Source organism: Elaeis guineensis, chromosome 11, assembly GCF_000442705.2.
Source record: "Elaeis guineensis isolate ETL-2024a chromosome 11, EG11, whole genome shotgun sequence".
NCBI classification, from domain to species: Eukaryota; Viridiplantae; Streptophyta; class Magnoliopsida; order Arecales; family Arecaceae; genus Elaeis; species Elaeis guineensis.
In genome coordinates this window covers 120,749,201-120,766,885 of record NC_026003.2, presented here as the reverse complement: position 1 = coordinate 120,766,885, position 17,685 = coordinate 120,749,201, and the positions used below count along the sequence as shown (strand labels likewise).

Genomic DNA, 17,685 nt, shown 5'->3' with positions numbered 1-17,685 from the left:
CAGAATGGATTGGCCCGACCTTAGAAAAGAAAAAAAAAAAAAAAAAAAGATGGGCCCGGCCCTAACCCATAGCCCACATAGGCTAAAGCCGGGTTGGGTTTTTACGGCCTATTTTAATAGATGGACTGGAGTCTGGCTTGGCCCATATAATCACAACCACGTGGGCTAGGATCGGATTGGATCAGACTGATCCATTTTAACAGTTCTATTAGGATATTAGTTGGAAGCCCGCACAATCTTACCTAACCCAATTGCTTATGAAATCAAACAATAACATAGATTTAATCCAAGTCCCAGGGCCACGGACTATTTCATCGAATCAAGAAACCGTATCTGTTAAGTAATCTTCACTAAAAAAAACTAAATAAAAAATTTCGTGTATGACATAAATGCATGGAAGCACAAAGGCATCGGAACTTTTTCTTTTTCTTTTTATCCTTGGTACTTATCATTCATGTTCTCTATTTGAAAGCAGACCTCTGTCGGACAGTCTCAGATGCTGTCCATGTGTTAGACGCAATTTGGGTTTATGACCAAGGGATGAGGTAGCAAGCCTAGCGGCATCAAAGTATATACCCCAGGGTTTTACAAACAGTTTTTAAAGATGGAGGGATTGAAGGGCAAAAGGTTGGGACTTCTAAGAGCCGGCTTCTTTGAATTTCCTGAAGGATCTGTTCGTCCGAAGACATTTGAGGAGCATTTCAACACAATGAGTAACTTTTATTATTGCATTATCCTAGGCTGCTAACCAAATTGATCTGGAAATAGTCAATCAAGCAAGCCTATATATATATATTTTCCTTTCAGCCAGAATGATTAGAGCTCCATCGATTCATTTCAAAACATATAATATACAGGCGTGCCAAAAGCTTGAAGAAATATTCTCTTGAGATAAGATCAGACTACCAAGTTCTGCAACCCTTGCTGGAAAGGTATGGATCCCTTGCAGAGGATCCATTAGGAGGAAAGGATATTCACGAGGTTATTTCGATATTTTGCTGATCCAAACATTCTTGGATCTATTTAAATACTAAAAAGCTAAGTCAAATTAGACTTAGTCAGGAACCATTGGATAAAGAACAATTTACTATGGGTTCGACTGAGATCCAAACTATAGATGGTGTTGTAAATTGGAGCTAATCCGAACTTCGAACAACCTGAAATAGCAAATTGGAGCATCATTCTTGACCATGATCATCAGCACAAGTGGCGAGATAGTTGCACTATTGGCTGAGTTTAAGTTATCCTTGAATATTTATGTTGGGATATACCGACCGACCCTGATGCCGACTCATCGACGCCGACTCACCGATGCCGACTCACCGACGGGTCTCGATGCCGACCCATCCTCGAGGATGGACTGACCGACTTTGCCCGTCTGACGATGGGCAACACCAACGATAACTACCGATCATGCCCGGCCGGAACATGTTGGCCTAATAGGCCAACACTGCCTCCGATCGCCTTAAAGCCGATCCCTGTCAGGTGGACATCACCGACTCCCTGTTGGTTTGGACAACCGACGTCCGACCCTACAGGCCCTTCTAGACGCCGAACGAGCGGCATGGGCTGCAGTCCTGTTAAGGACATGCCGTGCAACCGCCAGGGGGCGTTGTCCTGCCAGGAATCTGGGGCGCTGTCCTGCCAAGGACGCGAATTAATTCTTAGGACCTGTCAGCTCGTCAACGACGTGACAACCTCCAACGATTTGACAACTCTTCAGTTGTCTACATCACCGACGGCGGGACCATACCACCTCCTACTATAAAACGAGATAAGGCAGCAGCTTGAGGGGGAATTTCTCTCTCTCTCTCTCGCTCTCTCTCCACCGCTGAGTCTCCTGATTCCTCTCTACTGTTGCCTAGTCTCGTTTTATAGGGAGGAATTTTTCTCTCTCTCTCTCTCTCGCTCTCTCTCCACCGCTGAGTCTCCTGATTTCTCTCTACTGTTGCCTAGTCTCCTCTCTGACTTGACCGTCGGAGGTCCCCACCAGAGGCATCTCTGATCAGTGTGGGCTTTCCTTTGCAGGTGCTCGTTCCCGGCGACCAGGCGACGAGGGGATTGGCCGCAACAGGTTTGGCGCACCAGGAAGGGGGGTACGGCTGGCACACGACCTCCACAGAGTTCGAAGAACCTTTCCGAGATGACAAGGACTAGGGCTCAGCGGTCGAGAGCCACCGGATCAGTGAGACACTCTTCCCGTCGGGAAGATGCCTCTCCACCACTCCCCGCTGCAGAGCCTAGCTCTCCCCATCCCGTGGTGACCACGGAGGCGCAGATCGCAGCGATCGTGCGGCAGATGACCGTGTTGATGGACGTGGTCAAAAGCCTTCAACCCACCCGGTTGCCGCGCTCGCCGACAGACCAACCGGCGACGCGTCCGATGCCCTCCAAGAGCAGCCGCCGACGCCCGCGTCGGTCTTCGTCTCCTCCTCGGGAGCTGCCGTCGCAACACTCCCACCGAGAGGAGGAGAGGCGGCCGCGGCATGATGCCCGTCGGTCTCGACGACTGTCTCCTTCCCAGCTGGAACGAGCAAGGAAGGAGAAGCGGCCACGAACACCGTCCACCTCCCTCTCAGATTCATCGGGAGACTCCACTCTCGGGGTCTCTCAGCACCGACGGGTCGACGACTACGAACGCAGGTTCGAAGAAATCGACCGTCGGCTTGCCCAGCTGCAGGTGGACAGACAGATGTCCTCGAACGACGTTGACTTCCAGACCACCCAACCTCTCTCCCGACTCATCCTTGACGAGCCGATCTCCGGTCAGTTCAAGATGCCACACTTGGAGCCTTACGACGGTTCTACCGACCCCGTCGACCACCTGGAGAGCTATAAGGCTCTCATGACGATCCAAGGGGCAACCGATGCCCTCCTCTGCATCGGCTTCCCCGCCACGCTTCGCAAAGTCGTCCGGGCCTGGTACTCCGACCTTCGCCTAGAAAGTATCCACTCCTTTGGGCAGCTCGAGCACTCCTTCGTGGCCCACTTCAGCACTAGCCGGAAGCCACCACGAACCTCGGACAGTCTTTTCTCCCTCAAACAGGGAGAAAACGAGATGCTCCGACACTTCGTGGCGTGATTTAACGCGACCACGCTGGAGGTTCGGGATCTCAACGAGGATATGGCTATCTCGGCCATGAAGCGGGGGCTGAGGGCATCCCGATTCACATACTCCTTAGACAAAACCCTCCCCCGAACGTACGCCGCACTGCTGGAGCGCGCGTACAAATATATGCGCGCAGACGAAGGAGCTTCCGACCGACGTCTGACCGAGTCCAACGGCCCGAAGGAGAAGCGAAGGGTCGGGCCCCTGCCGAGCCTAGCAGGCCCCCGACCGACAGACGGGTCTCGCCCCCATGACGGAGCCCCAGATCACCTCGACGGTGGAGTCCGAGGCCGACGCACCCCCGATATGATTCTATACCCCTCTCTCTGCTCCTCGTGCGCAGATTTTGATGGAAATTGAAGGGGAGGAATATCTGCGACGGCCCCCGCCTTTGAAGGCAAAGGGCCTCGACAGGCGAAAGTACTGCCGATTCCATCAGGGCCACGGTCACAATATCGAGCAGTGCATCCAACTCAAGGATGAGATCGAAGCTCTCATATGCCGGGGATATCTCGACAAATTTCGGAGGAACCCGCCAACTCGGCCCGTCACTGACCGACGACCCCAACCGACTGAACAAGCAACGACTAACCAGCCTACGGTCGGGGTCATCAATATGATCTCCAAATGCTGGGCCCGGGGACGACTGCTAGAGGGGAGCCGACGAAGAAGCTGTGCCCAGATGATTTAATTACTTTTACAGATGAAGATGTCTGGGGTATCCAAACTCCCCATGACGACACTGTTGTTGTCTCGGCAACAATAGCAAATTATGATGTAAAAAGAATCTTTGTAGATAATAAAGTTCAACGAACATTTTATTTTACTCGACTTTCTCCCGGATGCGACTGTCGATCGATCGGCTCAAGAGAGTCTCTACGCCCTGATAGGCTTCGCTGGAGATGCTGTCATGGTGGAAGGGAAAGTTACTTTGCCCGTGACGGCTGGAACCGAACCACGACAGAGCACAGTCCACTTGACCTTTGCGGTCGTCCGAGTACCTTCGGCCTACAATGCCATATTTGGAAGACCCGGACTAAACGCCCTCAGGGCGATAGTCTCGACGTATCATCTGCTAGTTCGATTTTCGACCAAAAATGGAGTCGGGGAGATACGCGGGGATCAACAACTCACCCGATGATGTTTCAGATCTCTGCTCAAAGCGACGAACCGAAGAGCTCCCTGACGGTCGACAAGCTGGACCAACGGAAAGAAGAAGAACGGGGTGAACCGGCCGAACAGCTTGTTCCCATCCTGATAACAGAGAATCCGAGCGAGTGGTCTGGGTCGGGTCTCAATTACCCGACCCCGAGCGACGGTAGCTAGCGGAGCTGCTAAAAACTAATACCGACGTATTCGTCTAGTCGGCAGCGGATATGTCGGGCATCCCCCCAGAGATGATGACACACCGACTCAACATCGACCCAGCAATGAGGCCGGTGAGGCAGAAGAAGTGGTCTTTTGCTCCTGAAAGACAGAAGGCCATTGACGAGAAGTGGATAAGCTACTCGAGGCGGGCTTCATTAGAAAAACTACCTATCCCGATTGGCTCGTCAATGTCGTTATGGTAAAGAAAGCCAACAGGAAGTGGAGGATCTACATCGACTACACCGACTTGAATCGGGCCTGTCCGAAGGACAGCTTTCCACTTCCGAAGATCGACCAGCTGGTGGATGCGACGTCCGGTTATCGACTGCTCAACTTCATGGACGCCTTCATCGGTACAACCAGATCCAGATGGTGCTCGAGGATGGGAGCATACGGCTTTGTGACCGCCAAGGGCCTTTACTGTTACAAAGTAATGCCCTTCGGTCTGAAGAACGTCGGGGCTACTTACCAGCGACTTGTCAACAAGGTCTTCAAAGACCAAATCGGGTGCAACATGGAGGTGTATGTGGACGACATGCTAGTGAAGAGTGCACAAACTTCAGATCACGTGTAAGATCTTGAAGAAACCTTCCGCACTCTACGACGACACCGGATGAAGCTGAACCCGACTAAGTGCGCCTTCGGAGTAATCTCGAAGAAGTTCCTCGGGTTCCTCGTTTCGCAATGAGGAATCGAGGCAACCCCGAGAAGATCAAAGCAATCGTCGACATGCGACATCCGGACACCAAAAAGGAGGTGCAGCAACTCAACGGAAGGATCATCGCGCTCAGCCGATTCATTTCTCGGTCGGCGAAGATGCCTCCCGTTCTTCAAAACCCTGAGACAGGCAAAGCATTTCTCTTGGCCGGACGAGTGCCTACAGGCCTTCGAGGAACTGAAGAAGTATCTGACTTCTCCGCCCCTACTTGTGAGGCGGAGGTCGGGGAGGTATTGTATCTTTACTTGGCTACCTCCCAGAGGCAGTTAGCTCGGTGCTCGTCCGAGAGAACGAGAACCGAGTTCACCAACCGATATATTACGTCAGCAAAGTCTTCATGAAGCCGAGACTCGATACTCGAAGGCAGAGAAAATGATATTCGCTCTGGTCATTTCAGCACAGCGGCTCCGTCCATACTTCCAGGCACACGCTATCGTGGTCCTCACCAACCAACCCCTAAGAGCAATCCTGCACCGCCCTGACACATCAGGACGGCTGGCGAAGTGGGCTGTGAGACTGAGCGAGTTCGACATTCAATACCGACCGCGATCTGCTCTGAAAGCCCAGGTTATGGCTGACTTTGTCGCGGAATGCCCGACGACCGACTGAGCGTCGGGAGAGGGGAGCTCCGAAGAGGTTGGGACCTCCGAATGTGACCCCGATTCAACCTGGGTGTTGCACATCGACGGAGCCTCCAACGCTCGAGGGAGCGGGGCCAGATTCCTGCTCACCAACTCGGAGGGAGTGGTTACCGAGCACCCTCCGATTCGACTTCAAGGCCTCCAACAATCAAGCCGAATATGGGGCGCTCGTCGCGGGCTTGGGGTTGGCACTGGAGCTCGGGGTCGACCGTCTCAAAGTCTTCTCCGACTCTCAACTGATCGTTGGACAGGTCAAAGGCGAGTTCGAAGCGCGGGATCGACCATGGTCAAATATCACCAAAAAGTAAACGATCTCGTAGCACCCTTCAAGTACTTTGAGATCTTCCACATCCCTAGGGCGGAAAATGCTCGGCCGACGCACTCTCCAACTCGCAACATCCGACTACGGCACCTTGGACTGGACATTCATAGAAAGTCTTAAACAACCAAGTCGACAAGGTCGAAGAGGTGCTACAATTGGCGACGAGCCGAACTGGATGGATCCGATCGCTCAGTACCTAACCGATGGAACTAGCCCCGAAGACCCCCGGAAGCCAAACGACTCCGGTGGACGGCTCCCAATATGTGATGGTGGAGGCTGACTATACAAAAGGTCTTCTCTCTTCCCTTGCTGAAGTGCTGGGGCGACCGACGCGGACTATGCCCTCAGAGAAGTACATGAAGGGATATGCGGTAATCACTTGGGGGGCAAATTCTTGCTTACAAAGTCCTACGACAGGATTACTACTGGCCCACCATGAAGAAGGATGCGGCTGAGTTGGTTCGGAGGTGCGAACCATGTCCAAAGGTATGCCAACATACAACACCGACCCGCCAGCCAGCTCACTCCGTCATCGCCCCGTGGCCCTTCGCCCAGTGGAGAATCGACATACTCGGATCTTTTCCTCGACATCCGGATACGAAAGTTCATAGTCGTCACGATCGACTACTTCACTAAGTGGGTGGAAGTCGAACCTTTGGCGAAATCACTGAGCGGAAGGTGGAAGACTTCATTCAGAAGTCCATCATCTTCAGGTTCGGATTGCCAAACACCATCATTACCGACAACGGACGATAGTTCGATAACCAGGACTTCAGAGACTTCTGTGCGAGATTTCATATCACGCACCGACTGACCTCGGTCGGCATTCACAGTCCAACGTGAGATCGAAGTGACTAACCGGACCATTCTACTTGGACTAAAGACCCGATTAAATGAAGCCAAAGGCCTATGGGTCGAAGAATTGAACTCTGTCCTGTGGCATATCGAACGACCATCGTGTCCCGACCGGAGAATCGCCTTCACTTGGCCTATGGGACGGAAGCAATGATCCGATGGAGATCGGGCTACCGTCGACTAGAGTCGAGCAGTATCGAGAGCCGGATAACTCCGAGTGTCGGAGGGCCAACCTAGACCTCCTTTCCGAACTCGACGGAGCACAACTCCGCACGACTTCTACCGACAAAAGTAGCCGATATACACGCCAAGGTTAACCAAAGCTTTTCTGCCCGGGACCTAGTCCTAAGAAAGGCGAAGTCTCGAAGCCCTTAGACAGGAGAAGTTGCTCCGAACTGGGAGGACCCTACAAGATAGCGGACACCTACGGACCGAGTGCTTACCGACTGGAGACTCTAGAAGGAAATGCCATTTCCCGATCTGGAATGCCGACAACCTAAAGTGTACTATCAATGAACTTTGTATCCCCTCCCGGAATACAAATTCAGTTTCAAAATTCGGAGTCCGGAATCCGACTCTTCGACTGTGGGTCAGCGCTCGCCAAGAGTACGAGCCCCGACGTTCCGACTTGAGCCTAACGTTCCACTGGGACCAACGGCCCGATCGCCGACAATGCATCGGATGCTTAAAAGGACCGATATATCCATAACGATGGGAGCTACACTCCTTCTACAGACAGACTCTCAGGCAAAACAATCGGCTAACTTGCCGAGTTGGCCCCAGCCAAGAAAGGCCAAGCGCCAACATGACCAAGGTCGCGTTCGCAACCTACCGACCAGGTCACGATCAGTCGAAGGATATTCGGCTTGCCACCGTTTATCACGCGCCACGACGTATGTGCCCGACCACAGTCTGAGTAATGGGAACTCAACTTGCCATCATTTCTCGATCGAACGCATCGGATGCCATCGACTGATAACATCGGACGCCATTTGACCCAACGGATGTGTGTCCGGAGGACGGTCGACCTTCGACTCAACGAACATGCCCGACTCATGTCGGGACGACGCACATTCAACTTTGACCTTCGACTCACGACAGGGCGACGGATGTTCGGCTCAGGCCTCCGACGGGCGCACACTACGACCGTCAGATGGACGGTCTGTGATCGAAATTCACCTTGCCTTTTCATGGCGTATGTTACCGACTGTCTCGACTAACGACTTGGGATGTTACCGAGTGACCTAATATGGTGTGTCGGGTCTACGACTTTGCAACTCTACAACTCTACGACTCTAAGTCAGAGCGCATCTTAACACGTGAAGGGAAGAAGCTGAAAATGCTTAATTTCATTAAGTCTACAAAATTGGGCCGAAGCCCGATTACAAGTACATGAAGCGAAATAAAAGTACATAAAGCAAAACAAAAAGTAACAAGACCCTGATCATCCTTCAGAGTCGACCTCTTCGATCGGGAAGAGCTCGGGGGCAGCCGGTGCATCCGCCCTGGTCGGTGCTGGGTCGGAGGTCGGGGCCATCTCCTCTTCGGCGGTCTGCTCCAGGATGGTTTCCTCCACCGCTGTAGCATCTCCTGATGATGGGTCGACCACCTCTTTTGTGGCTTGGTCCTCGGATCCTGGGGGGACGATGCTGCTAAGGTCGAGCTCCGGGTACAAGGCCTGGACTGCATCCCGAGCGTCTTCGTACCCCACCCGATATGATGCGAAGCCGCTTTCCAGGAGTTCCTCTCGATATTTATCGGAGCCGCGGAAGTCCTCCACCGCCCGACCTATGACTCCTTCACCGACCTCACCTCCACCTCTGCCCGATCAAAGGACTCCTTCACCGACTCTGCCTCCGCCTTCGCTATGTCGGCGTCGGCCTGGGCGATTGACAAGTCCTCCTCTACCTTGGTGAGATTCTCCAGGCTAACCTGGAGCTGCTCGCGTTCGGCCTCGAGTTCGTCGACGACGCCATCCCGCTCGCGCCACAATCGATGAGCGGTTCGACCCTTGCGCTTGGCTTCCCCACGGGCTGACTTAAGTTTGGCCCCGATACGAGAGATCTCGTCTTTAAGTCTCGCCTCCTGATCGATCGACAGCTTCAACTGCTCGACCAGTACCGCCTTTTCGGCTTCGACGGTCGTCGCCCTGTCCTTCCAGGCCACCTGGACGTCCCCGAACCTCCGGTATCCGGCCTCTAATTCGGACATAGTGTAAATCAACTACAAACAGAAATCGACCGTCAGAAAGATGAAATAATAAAGACAGCAATGGAGGAAGGGGGCGAGGCAGAACTTACCCCGATCATGATCGGGTAAAAGGAAGACAGCATCTCGGTCACCTGCCGAGCCTTCAAATCCTCCACGTCAGCTGGAAGGAGGGTCCCCTGACATAATCTCCTAGCCAAGTTATGGTCGGCCAGGGCTGACGCTCCCTCGAGGACCCGGGCGCCCGACGATGTGGCGCGACCCCCCGACCTTGAGTCGCCTGTGGGGGCCATCGGGGCCTTCCCTCGATCGGCCGCCCAGGCCCGTAGATCGGGGAAGGAAGGGATGCTCGAGCTTGATTGAGCATCCCCCGAGGCAGTAGCGGGCGCCGATGGAGGACGTTCGGATTCTCGAATGACATCCTGCGCCTCCTCCGTCGGTGAAACCGCCGACGCTCCTTCGGCCATTCCCTCCACCGGCTGCTCCTCTGGTGGTGCCGTCAGAGCCGAAAGCGCGATGACCGGCTCTGACTGATCTTCCGTCGATGCGGTGGCGGTCGATGCTATTGTCGAGGGTCTCTTCGACGGTCGTGAGGGCCCGACCCCGGATGCCGACCTCTTCCTCGCCGCATATTATCTAATCTCGACGTCGGTCGGCCTTATCCTCGGCGGCGTACCTACAATTTCAATAAGAGAATCAGTACATGTTCGGAGACAAACGCGAAGCAAAAAGACAATCGATGGATTGGGTGGTACCTAGACGGGGGACCAGGCTCAGGCCAGTGTCATAGAGGGCTTGTTCGGTAACAAGCTCCCTCTGCTTCGGTACCGATATGTCTTTGAGTCGGTTAAAATCCTCCCGGTCATCCGCCTCCACTCGGCTGTTCTCGTTCGCCTCGATCCGAGGCTCGCCCCAGCAGGAAGAAAAATCTCAAGGAAAAGAAGAGGAAACGAAGAAGAACTGATTCTTCCACCCATGAATGGACGATGGAAGACCAGTGATGAAGGAAAGACCCTTTCGGAGATTGAAGAGCCACCACCCTCGGGCCTTAGGGTGGGGTCGGAGGATGAAGAATGCCCGAAAGAGTGAGATTCGAGGGTTGGTCGGCAAAAGCTGACACAACAGGGCAAAGCTGATTATTAACCGAACTGAGTTCGACGCCAGTTGCACCGGACAAAGTCTGTAATAATCTAGAAGATTTCGAACAAACTCTAGAATCGAAAGTCGAAGACCGGCTCGGAGGTCCTCGACATACAGAGCCACTTGGCCCGCGGGCAGGTTGTTGACCCGTCCCCCGGCCCCATGGGCGAAGAGTCGGAACTGCTCCGGGATACAATACTGATCCCAAAGTCGAATGACACTCGGCCCCGAAAGTGAGGAGACCTCCACTTTTGGGGTCGACCGAAGATCATCAGTCGGATTCTCCGACTGAGTTTTCCGAGGAGAAGTCCTGGCCATGATGCCAGAACCAAGAAGGAGGAAAAGACAGAGAAGAAGGAGGATAAGACAGAGAAGAAGAAGGAGAAAGGATTTCAAAAGAAGCAAGAATGAGGTGAAAGGAAACACAAGTCTCGGGGGGACCTTCCAAAGAATGAAGGCACAAGCAGCTACCTGGGACGGAGGGGGGACCGCTCGGGTAGAGTCTCCGCAGCAAAACCATGAAAAGTGAGATTTTGGAAATGAGTGACCTCATATATATAGGGCCCCTCGACGGTCGAGATGAGGGCGCACCGATGAGGACCTCTCGGATGATCGACACGTGGCAGCACCCGGACCCTCCTCCAGCCCGATGGTTCGGCGCACCCATCCCAGATCGGGCCACGTCGCCTTCATTTGCATGAACGACTCTGGCCCAACGACCTCCCGACACATGGCAGAAAAACTGTGCCTCAGAATTAATTTGCTGACGGCGATCCGCGCTCCCGATGGGATGCCTGACGGCGGTCCGTGCTCCCAAGGGGCGCCAGGCGGCGGTTTGCATTCTCCAGAAGTCGTCTGACATCGGATCGTCTGACACTAGATCGTCCGACACTGAGTCGTCTGACACCGGATCGTCTGACACTAGATCGCCTGACATCGGATCGTCTGACATCGAATCATCGAACATCAGATCATCTGACACCGATTTGTCCGGATCGTCCGCTGGTGAGATCAGCAGAATCAAGGCATGACACAATGAAGAATCCACTCCTTTCGTCCGACGCCCCGCCTGCGTAGAAATGCAGACCAACGTGACATCCGACTCAGGAGTGGGGGGGCAACTGTTGGGATATACAGACCGAACCTGATGCCGACTCACCGATGCCGACTCACCAACGGGTCACAATGCCGACCCATCCTCGATGCCGACTCACCAATGGGTCACGATGCCGACCCATCCTCGAGGATGGACCGACTGACTTTACCCGTCTGACGACGGGCAACACCAACGGTAACTGCCGATCATGCCCGATCGGAACGTGTTGGCCTAATAGGCCAACACTGCCTCCGATCGCCTGAAAGCCGATCTCGCATCATCGACTCTCTGTCGGTTTGGACAACCGACGTCCAATCTCTACAGGCCCTTCTGGATGCCGAACGAGCGGCATGGGCTGCAGTCCTGTCAAGGACATGCCGTGCAACCGCCAGGGGGCGTTGTTCTGTCAGGAACCTGGGGCGCTGTCCTGTCGAGGATGCGAATTAATTCTTAAGACCTGTCAGCTCGTCAACGACGTGACAACCCCCGACGATTTGACAACTCTTCAGTTGTCTACATCACCGACGGCGGGACCATACCACCTCTTACTATAAGATGAGGTAACACAGCAGCTTGAGGGGGGACTCCTTTCTCTCTCTCTCTCGCTCTCTCTATCGCTGAATCCCCTGATTCCTCTCTACTGTTGCCTAGTCTCCTCTCTGACTTGACCGTCGGAGGGTCCCCACCGGAAGCATCTCCGGTCAGTGTGGACTTTCTCGTGCAGGTGCTCGTTCCCGACGATCAGGCGACGAGGGGATTGGCCGCAACAGCTTACTTGTCAGAATTGTCCTATTCTCCTGTTAGGTCTCTTGCAGATGTAATTGCCTTCAACAATGAACATAGTGTTGAGGTAATGCAAAATATTTTTTTAATTTTCTTTTTTTAGATAATAAAACTTATGTTTTGGTACTTCTAAATGTAGGAAAGGATGGAAGAATTTGGCCAACTTACTATGTTGGAGGCTCAACACACAAGTGGGATTGGTCCTGCTGAGAGAAGTGCAATTGCCAAAATGACCCAACTCTCTAGGGAAGGATTGGAAAGATTGATGATGGAGAAGCAATTAGATGCAATTGTGACACCTGATGCAAATGTAGTTCCTATTCTTGCCATTGGTGGCTACCCAGGCATTAGTGTTCCTGCAGGATATGAATTAGATGGAACTCTTTTCGGTATTTGTTTTGGTGGTTTAAAGGGTTTTTGTAACACCCCGGTCCAAATTGGGCCCAGAATCAGCCACGGCCCATACAAAAAAAAAATAGAGGAGAAGACTCCCGGAGGGAGTCTTCTTCCTCCGTTCACCAGCTCCCAATCGGAGTCAGAAAGAGCCCCCTCCGGCTCTATTTAAGGAGGAGAACCCTCCTCTCTCCCTCTCATCGGAGAATCTCGGGTTAATCGACGGCGATCATCGGGAAAAGTGCTGCGGATACCCTTACTGTGCCCGTCCCAGTTTCTCGCCGGAAAGCCTCACCGACATCGAAGGTGAGCTCCTCCTCCTTCCTCTCTTCTCTCCTTTCCTTCCCGTGTCGATGTGCACGCTCACCGGCGACCAGAGTCGCCGGATTTTGTTGCGGAAGAACCTCTATTTTTGCCCATTTTTTTTCGATTTTTTCGACGCCGGTGGTCACCGCCGACCACCGGTTTGGTCCCTCCAGGCCATGGGATCGTCGGTCCTTGTCGTCCGGCCACCGCCATGTTGGCTGTGGCCCTTGGTCGGCCGAGCAAAGGAGGAGATTTGGATCTCCTGTTTTGGCCCAAAAGAAGCCCACGGGAAAAGAAGAAGAAGGAAAAGAAAAAGAAAAAAGAAAAGAAGAAGGAGGAAAAGAAAAAGAAAAAGAAAAGAAGAAGAAGGAAAAGAAAAGAAAAGAAAAAAGAAAAGAAAAAGAGAAAGAGAAAAAGAAAAAAAAATAATGAGAGTTCTCTCTCTTTCCTCTCTCCTCTCTCTACCTTCTCTCTATTTTCTCTCTCTAGATTCTCTCTCTAAATTCTTTCTCTAGACTTTTTTCTCTCTTTTTATGGATTTTATCTCTCTAGAATCTTTTTACTCTCTCTCTGATTGTATCACAGACCCTAGGATAAATTTGAAATAAAAATATGATGATTTGAGATTGCTCCGAAATTCGTACAGTAGATCTGATCTCAGTCCGATTCTATTCGAAATTTATAATATTTGATTCATATTAAGTCACCTTGATAGGACCTCTGATGATATCGACCATGATTGCCTCATCTTAAGGATACGAAGATTCTCTCTTCACTTTCTCTCTCTACTTTCTCTCTCTAGAATTTTTTCTCTCTTCATGGATTTTCTCTCTCTAAAAGTTTTGTGGATCAGTGGAGGATCCAGATACTTAGATAAATCTTAATTTTGATTAATTCTAAGAGAGGTTCTCGATTTGTGTTATTAGGATCGATTATCGATAATTTTTCTATATGTGATTTTTATATTGATCAGGATTATGAAGAAATAATTGTCTGCATATGATATCGAGTGGAATATTTTGTTAAAAGAATTCATAAATCAAAGAAGAACATTAATTTCTGTGCTTGGATTAGTCACCGGTAAAGGTAAGAATCTCTGTACATGATCATCATTATATATATTATTTTACCATTGATTTTATCTCATTGATTTTGCATCGTTGGATTTGAGATCGATGAATTTGTTATATCTGAGATACTGTTATCTATTTATGTGATTTTGAGCATGAATATGTTATATCAATACATATGTATCAGCGATTGATGGCATGATTATATGGGTATGACATATTTATTACACTGCAAAATTTGAATTGATTAATGAAGTCAAATATTATAATTTCATGAAAATGAGAAGAAAGAGAAATATGGTTTGGACTGGCCTTCTCATGTGGAATAGCCTGCTAGGAGCTTATGCTTGGGACAGCCCCCATAGGCTTATGTGTGGAAGAATATGATCCGAGAAAGATCATGAAGAATCTGATCCGAGAAAGATCATGAATAATTTGATCCGAGAAAGATCATGGCCACTTTGATCCGAAAAAGATCATGAATATTTCGATCCGAGGAAGATCACAGAAATCGATCCGAATAAAAGATTGTCGCATGATCCTGGTAGTCCAAAACCAAAGCCAAAAAGAAAGGATTAAAGATGATGTGATAATAGAAGAAAATAGAAAGATAAGACATGAAACAATCGTTGAATAAAATTGTTTCACTTATTAACATATGATAATGCATCTCTTTTGATAAAACAGATAATCTATAAATGTTTGTAGTATTCTGGACAGTGAACATCGGCTTTTATGTGTTATTGCTTATCTTTATTTTCAGATTATATTATTATATTGGTGTGATATGAAAATTCTTACTGGGCTGTAAAGCTCACACCCCTTCATCTTTTTTTTTCTTCTCAGAGTTATAGGATGCTTATGATTGGTTATGGTTTGGATTTACGGGTGAGCAGAAGGATAAATAGAGTGTCATAGTATCTTATCAGAGAATTGAAGAAATTTAAATTGTAATTATGCAAGATTTTATGAATTATTGTTGAAATTAAAGATTATGGTTGATAAGATTGTAATGATTTATTTTGGCCTTGCATATTCTTTAGGACTTGCTCTAAGGAGTGTGCGGTCATCACGTATTCGATCCGGATATTAAATTTGGAGCATGACAGTTTTGAACCAAAATTAATTGAGATTGCTTATGCTTCTGAACAAACAACAAATGTCCGGAAACCTCCATCATATAAGCCGTGAAAAGGACATTAATTGTTCGGGCTGCATTCAATTCGTGAATAAGAAAGGTTGAAATAGATGTCATAGTTATCTGCAAAGTTGTTCCACAAGTCATGTTTATTTATATTTGGCTATAATTTCTTATTTCTGTATGGCATAATTGAAGTGCCGTTTGGTTGCAATTTTTAAAATACAATTGCTATTTGAATTAAGATGGCTAAATGATGTCTTTACCCTTATCATCTATGACTCAACTTGATATTCTTTTTTATGTGTTTTATTTAAAAAAAAAATCCAAGCAACCAATTACGATGCTACTAATATATACATAAAGACATATGAAAAATTATTATTGTTCATAGTCCAACTAGAAATGATATTTTCCCAAAAATGATAATTATCTAATAATAATCTCAAATATATCTAGCAACTTGTTCTTAAAAATAGAATGGATTAATGATATATTTGCCTTTGTCACTTGTCTTTTCTTGAGCGAAGAAAATATTAGGAGGCTTCAATTTTGTCATAAGGAAGATTATTCAATGCTTATAATCTAAGTAGAAATCATATTCAGATCCATGGGATGCTTGGTTATAGATTCTGCTCCATGTTGAATCCGAAACTAAAATGAACTCGACTTCTTCATGGGGCTTGGATTCCAATCCTAGTTGAATCTATACTTCACCCTTCTGTTTGAAACAATTAAAGGCCTATTCGACAAAACTACGATCAAGCTGTGTAAGAGATTGAGATTGCGAGCAAAGAGCTAGCTAATCCTTATTTCTGAGGGATAACAAATGTACTTCTCAAGATGATTTATTTCATTCTTGAAAATTACGGATAATTTTTTGAAGCCATTTAGGTCGCTATACATGGCGATCCCCACTTCCCAACCCCTCAAGTTGGCCTATGTCCAGTTTCTCACAGATAAAAGACTCTAGTTCATATCCAACCAAGCCAATCGTGTTAAGAACCGAGATGAACTATGTGTTTCCACTTGGTGACACGGAGATTGGGGATCCACTTGGTGACACGGAGATTGGGGACAAAAGTGGTTGGGTCCTGAGGAACTCTGTCTCTCTTGAGTTCTTCCCACCTTCTCCTTCCGATTTTCTTCCTCATCTCATTTTTCTTGGCTCAGCTGCCTGGGCGGCACTTAACAGGGCCGGCCCTGGGGCAGGTCAAACTGGGCGACCGCCCCAGGTCCCAGGCCTAGACCTTGTATTGATATTCCAATAAGATGCAAGGATGGCTTTCTACAATATTATAACAAGAAAAATAATTAAATAGGTTAATGATGGGTTTTATATACTACTTAACGAATATATCTATAAAAAAATATTGCACGTAGATTAATTTTTCAATGATAATTAATATTTTAAGTATGTTAATTTTTAATAGAGAAGGTCTCATTTTTTCATTTAGTCCTAGGTCTAAAAAATGTCAGGACCGGCCCTGGCACTTAATTCGGTGTGTGGGGGGGAATGGATCAAACCCCACACGATGAGGCTCACCAGCCTGTCGTGGTCCTCCTCATGTCGCCAAGACAGGATACCGTTAGATATGAAAACAGCGACCCTGGTTAATGCTTGAGGCACCCGGGGGACAAGCGAGAAAAGATAACAAAATCTAGCGGGAGATGGCTTTGGGGATGGTAACTAACTACATTTTTATTTCTATACGTCAGAAAAAAAGATAGTTACACACCAACCCAAATGTCATTAATGGTAGCTAACTGTCGTTGGTTGAATCTCAATTACTAACGTATATAACAAAATGGGATGCCTAATTAGACACTACAGCTACGATTATAGTAATGGTTCACTTTATCGATTCATTTATTTTTGTTAAATTCTCACCGTAAATTTTAAATAATGTGTGCAAGTGGTGAAAAAGACCGTCACAAAGAAAGTTTTCTTGGAAAGATGCGGTAGCGGTGTGCAGCTTGCAACTTAGACAATTATGACAGAGTACATAAAATTGAATCGAGCCTGAGCTGGATGTTTGAGCAACCGAACCAAAAACAGTTCTGCATAAATGGCTATCAAACAAACCGAAGTTCAATTATGTTCCTGTTTTCATTAACTCAATGAAAATTCAAAGGGCTAGTTCACCAAAAAAAAAAAAAAAATCAAAGGGCTACGGGCTCCTTTCATTTAGTTTGAGGTATTATCCGTTTTGATTAGTCCATAGTATGGAATCTCATGATTTTATCTTTTAAAAGGTGCATCGTAGTGAGAAGGATGAGGAATGTCCATGATAGTTTGGCCAGAGATACTGTCTGCTTTGACTCATATCGATGTTGTATGGTTTTATCCCATATAAAAGATGCTGTGAGGGAAGAGAAGGTCATATTCCATATAAATCGGACTCTCCTTTGACTTATAATCGATATGGAACTAAAGATACCATCTTCCGACAACATTAGTTCCTCCAATTAAGGGGGAGTATATGTGCGTGGGCAGGAGGTAGTTCCCATAGACGATGTCGATATTGTGGTTAAGGA

General features: G+C 48.7%; 1 pseudogene; it reads left to right on the top strand.

The window, feature by feature from the left end:
* LOC105036465 (probable amidase At4g34880) overlaps positions 1-15,386 on the top strand; it is a 31,931-nt pseudogene extending 16,545 nt beyond the window's left edge.
* Positions 15,387-17,685: the final 2,299 nt, after the last annotated feature.